Source organism: Nyctereutes procyonoides, unplaced genomic scaffold (genome assembly GCF_905146905.1).
Source record: "Nyctereutes procyonoides isolate TBG_1078 unplaced genomic scaffold, NYPRO_anot_genome, whole genome shotgun sequence".
In the NCBI taxonomy this organism is placed as follows: domain Eukaryota; kingdom Metazoa; phylum Chordata; class Mammalia; order Carnivora; family Canidae; genus Nyctereutes; species Nyctereutes procyonoides.
This window is the reverse complement of record NW_026575033.1, coordinates 3,439,196-3,445,195: the sequence shown is the minus strand read 5'-3', so window position 1 is coordinate 3,445,195 and position 6,000 is coordinate 3,439,196.

Genomic DNA, 6,000 nt, shown 5'->3' with positions numbered 1-6,000 from the left:
TGAGTTTTGATAGTTATATTCGGGATAAAAGTCCCTGGAACATATAAGTCTAGACATACTTTGCAGACTGTGACTTCCTTTTCATTCTCTTAATAGTATCTTTGAAAGAAATTGTGCCTTTTCTGTGTTGTATCTGAGAAATATTTACCTAACATCACCAATACCTTTTCCTTTGTTTAATTCTAGAAGTTTTATAGTTTTTTGTTTGATGTTTTAAGTCGATGATCCATTTTGAGTTAATTTCTGTATACAAGGTTGTGAATTCAATTTTTTGCAAATGGATATCCAATTGTTGCACACCATTTGTTGAAAAGCTGTCTTTCTCCACGGAATTCTCTTTGCACCTTTGTCAAAAATTAGCTGTCCATGCTGACAAGGATGTACAACAACAGAAACTCTCCTTCACTGCTCATGGGAATGCAAAATAGTACACAATTTGGAAGACAGTTTGATGGTTCTTACAAAACTAAACATACTTTTGCCATATGATCCAGCTATTATAATCCTTGATATTTTCCCAAAGGAGTTGAAAACTAGTGTCCACACAAAAACCTGCACCCAAATGTTTATAGAAGCTTTATTCATAATTGCCAAAACCTGGAAGCAACCAAGATGTCCTTCAGTAGGTGACTGGATAAACTGTGGTACATGCAGGCAAGGAGATATCATTTAAGAAAGAAAAGAAAAAGAAAGAAAGAAAGAAAGAAAGAAAGAAAGAAAGAAAGAAAGAAAGAAAGAAAGAAAGAAAGAAAAGAAAGAGAAAGAAAGAAAGAAAGAAAGAAAGAAAGAAAGAAAGAAAGAAAGAAAGAAAGAAAGAAAGAAAGAAGAAAGAAAAGAGCTATCAGACATGAAGGAAACTTCAGTGTACAGTATTAAGATCGGTGAAAGTAGCCAATCTAAAAGCACTACATGCTGTATGATACAACATTCCGGAAAAAGCAAAGCAATTGAGACAATAAAAATATCAGTGATTGCCAGGGGTTTGAGGGGTGGAGGGATAAATAAGCAAAACACAAATGGCTTAGGGGGCAGTGAAAATACTCTGTGATATTATAATGATAAATACATGTCATTATACATTTGTCCAAACCCATTAAACATATAACAAGAGTGAACTGTAATATAATTTATGGACTTTGATTATGAAGTGACAGTGTAGGTTCATCAATTGTAACAAATGTACAACTTTTATGAGGGATGTTGATAATGGGGAAGACTATGCATGTGTGCAGACAAGAGGCATATGGGATATCCCTGAAACCTCCCCTCAATTTTGTTGTATACATAAAATTGTTCTTAGAAAGGCTTCATTTTTTAAAGTATATAGAAAATAATGAATTTAGCATATCAAATCTCTTTTTCAGTGATTTTATTGCTAACTTACATTTTCTTCATGGGTGTTTGTTTTCTAAGATACAGAGTAAAAAATATTTTTTTTATTTTTTTTAAGATTTTATTTATTCATGAGAGAGAGAGAGAGAGAGGCAGAGACACAGGCAGAGAAAGAAGCAGGCTCCATGTGGGGAGACCGACCGACCTGGGACTTGATCCCTGGTCTCCTGGATCACATCCTGGGCTGAAGGTGGCGCTAAACCACTGAGCCACCTGGGCTGCCCTGTATCTTTCCATTTATCTAGAACTTCTTTCATTTATCTCAACCCTGTTTTGTGGTTGGCAGCGAATTTATCTCAACTATCTTTTGTCATATTTACCCCTAAATATTTTTATCCTGTTAAATGTTGTTTTATTTCAACATCTGATTATCCATTAAGAATTTGCAGAAATACGATTGATTTTTTGTATATTGATCCTGCATCCTACAGTCTTGCTAAACTAATTTTTTTAAGTCTAGTAGCTTTTCTGTGGATATCATCAAATTTTCTACATAGATGATTGTGTCACTTGCCAAAGAAAGATAGTTTTATTTCCTACTTTCCAATATGGATATCTTGTATTTCTTTTCTTGCCTCATGATTCTGGCTAGGATCTCTAGTGGTAAGACAGGACATCCTTGTCTTCTTCCTCAATTTTGAAGTATAGCAATCAGTCTTTGGTAAGTATGATATTTATGTAGTGTCCTTGTAGACCTTTCATCATAGCTAGGGGATTTATTCCCTATTCCTAATTTGCTGAGGATTCTATCAGGAATTATGTTAATTTTCTCAAATGCTTTTAGTGGTGTCTATTAAGATGATAATGTTATCTCTTTTAGCTTGGCAATAAGATGAATTACACTGATTGATTTTTAATTGGTAAATCAACCATGTATTCTTGGGATAAAACCTACTTTGACATGATATATGATCCATTTTACATATTGTTGGATTCAATTTGCTAAAATTATTTTTAGAATATTTATGTCTATCGAACGTTTAAAGAAAAAACAATACCTATTCTACTAAAGCTGTTCTGAAGGATAGAAAGGGATGCAATACTTCCAAACTCGTTCTATGAGGCCAGCATCACCTTAATTCCAAAACAAGACAAAGACCCCACCAAAAAGGAAAATTATAGACCAATATCCCTGATGAACACAGATGCAAAAATTCTCAACAAGATACTAGCTGATAGGATCCAACAGTACATTAAGAAGATTATTCACCATGACCAAGTTGGATTTATGCCTGGGATGCAAGGTTGGTACAACACTCATAAAACAATCAACGTGATAAGTCACATCAACAAGAAGAAAAACAAGAACCATCCTCTCAATAGATGCAGAGAAAGCATTTGACAAAATACAGCATCCATTCCCGATCAAAACTCTTCAGAGTATAGGGATAGAGGGAACATTCCTCAGCATCTTAAAAGCCATCTACGAAAAGCCCAGAGCAAATATTATTCTCAGTGGGGAAACACTGGGAGCCTTTCCCCTAAGATCACGAACACAACAGGGATGTCCACTCTCACCACTGCTATTCAACATAGTACTAGAAGTCCTAGCCTCAGCAATCAGGCAACAAAAAGAAATAAAAGGCATTCAGATCGGCAGAGAAGAAACCAAACTCTCCCTCTTCGCAGATTACATGATACTGTGCATAGAAAACCCAAAAAAAACTCCACCCCAAGATTGCTAAAACTCATACAGCAATTTGGCAAGGTGGCAGGATACAAATTCAATGCCCAGAAATCAGTGGCATTTCTATACACTACCAATGAGACTGAAGAAAGAGAAATTAAGAAGTCAATCCCATTTACAATTGCACCCGAAACCATAAGATACCTAGGAATAAACCCAACCAAAGAGGTAAAGGGTCTAGACCCTAAAAACTACAGAATACTTCTGAAAGAAATTGAGGAAGACACAAAGAGATGGAAAAATATTCCATGCTCATGGGTTGGAAGAATTAATATTGTGAAAAATGTCTATGCTACCCAGGGCAATTTACACGTTCAATGCAATCCCTACCAAAATACCATGGACTTTCTTCAGAGAGTTGGAACAAATTATCTTAAGATTTGTGTGGAATCAGAAAAGATCCTGAATAGCCAAGGGAATATTGAAAAAGAAAACCAGAGCCGGGGGCATCACAATGCTGGATTTCAAGTTGTACTACAAAGCTGTGATCATCAAGACAGTGTGGTACTGGCACAAAAACAGACACATAGATCAATGGAACAGAATAGAGAACCCAGAAATGCACCCTCAACTCTATGGTCAACTAATATTTGACAAAGTAGAAAAGACTATCCACTGAAAAAAGGACAGTCTCTTCAATAAATGGTGCTGGGAAAATTGGACAACCACATTCAGAAGAATGAAATTAGGCCATTCTCTTACACCATAACCAAAGATACACTCAAATGGATAAAAGATCTAAATGTGAGACAAGATTCCATCAAAATCCTAGAGGAGAACACAGGCCACATCCTTTTTGAACTTGGCCACAGCAACTTCTTACAAGATACATCTATGAGGACAAGAGAAACAAAAGCAAAAATGAACTATTGGGACTTCATCAAGATAAAAAGCTTCTGCACAGCAAAAGAAACAGTCAACAAAGCTAAAAGACAACCTACAGAATGGGAAAAGATATTTGCAAATGACATATCAGATAAAGGGCTAGTATCCAAGATCTATAAATAACTTATTAAACTCAACAGCAAAGAAACAAATAATCCAATCATGAAATGGGCAAAAGACATGAACAGACATTTCCCCAAAGAAGACACAGCCATGGCCAACAAGCACATGAGAAAATGCTCTGCATCACTGGCCATCAGGGAAATACAAATCAAAACCACAATGAGATACCACCTCACACCAGTGAGAATGGGGACAATTAACAAGACAGGAAACAACAAATGTTGGAGAGGATGCGGAGAAAGGGGAGCCCTCTTACACTGTTGGTGGGAATGTGAACTGGTGCAACCACTCTGGAAAACTGAGTGGAGCTTCCTCAAAGAGTTAAAAATAGAGCTACCCTACGACCCAGCAATTGCACTGCTGGGGATTTACCCCAAAGAGACAGATGCAGTGAAACGCCGGGACACCTGCACCCCGATGTTTCTAGCAGCAATGTCCACAATAGCCAAACTGTAGAAGGAGCCTCGGTGTCCATTGACAGATGAATGGATAAAGAAGATGTGGTTTATGTATACAATGGAATATTCCTCAGCCATCAGAAATGACAAATACCCACCATTTGCTTCAACATGGATGGAACTGGAGGGTATTATGCTGAGTGAAGTAAGTCAGTCAGAGAAGTACAAACATTATATGGGTTCACTCATATGGGGAATATAAAAAATAGTAAAAGGGATTATAGGGGAAAGGAGAGAAAATGAGTGGGAAATATCAGCGAGGGTGACAGAACATGCGAGACTCCTAACTCTGGGAAACGAACAAGGGGTAGTGGAAGGGGAGGTGGGCAGAGGGATGGGGTGACTGGGTGACGGGCACTGAGGGGGACACTTGACGGGATGAGCACTGGGTGTTACACTATATGTTGGCTAATCGAACTCCAATAAAAAAATATACAAAAAAATAGTGTTTACGTCTATGTTCATGAGGGATACTGTCACTTTCTCCTCTTACCATGTCCTTATTTGTATTAATTCACAAAACAAATTTTAAAGTAATTTCTTTACTTCAATTTTCTGAGTTTACTTTAAAATTGTATTACTTTTTCCTTAAGCATTTGGTAGAATTTACCAGTTATGCCTCTGAACCCAGAGTTTTATTTGTGGGAAGGTTTTTAACTACTAACATAAAGTTAATTATGAATTTACTAATGAATATTAATATAAATTGTCATGGTTATGTTATTTAATATGTATATTAATTTAATGCATTAATAATATTGTATTAAATTTTAAATATTATGATAAATATTAATAAAAATAGGACTATTCATGTTATCTACAGCTTCTTGGGTCAGCTTTGTTATTTAGTAGTTTACAATTTCAAGGAATTTGTCCATTTAATCTAAATTGTTTAATTTATTCAACATTAAACATTAGCAATTGTTTCTAATATTCCTTTATTTTATTTTAACATCTGTAGAATCTGTGGCAATGTCACCTCATCCTTTTGATATCTATAAATTTGTGTTTTCTTTTTTTCCTGATCAGTTTGGCTAAAGATTTATTAACTTTTATTAATCTTATCAAAAAAACAGCTTTGGGTTTCATTGATTTTTTTCTACAGTTTTTATATTCTCTATTTCATCAATTTCTTCTCCAACCTTTATTTTTCCTTTATTCTGCTTACTTTAGGTTTATTTCCTTTTATTGTTCTAGTTTCTTAAGATGGAATTTGAGATCATTGATTTGAGAACTTCCTTCTTTTCTAATATAGGAAGTTATTTCTACAAATTACCCTCCAAGTATTAATTTAGCAGTTTTCCACACTTTTTGATGTGTTGTATTTTAATTTGTTTGTATTCACTTCAAACCACTTTAAATTTTCACTTTTAATTTCTTCTTCAAAAAAAAATAATTTCTTCTTCAGTATTGTTTAGAAGTATGTTATTTAGTTTTCATTATTTCAGATCATCC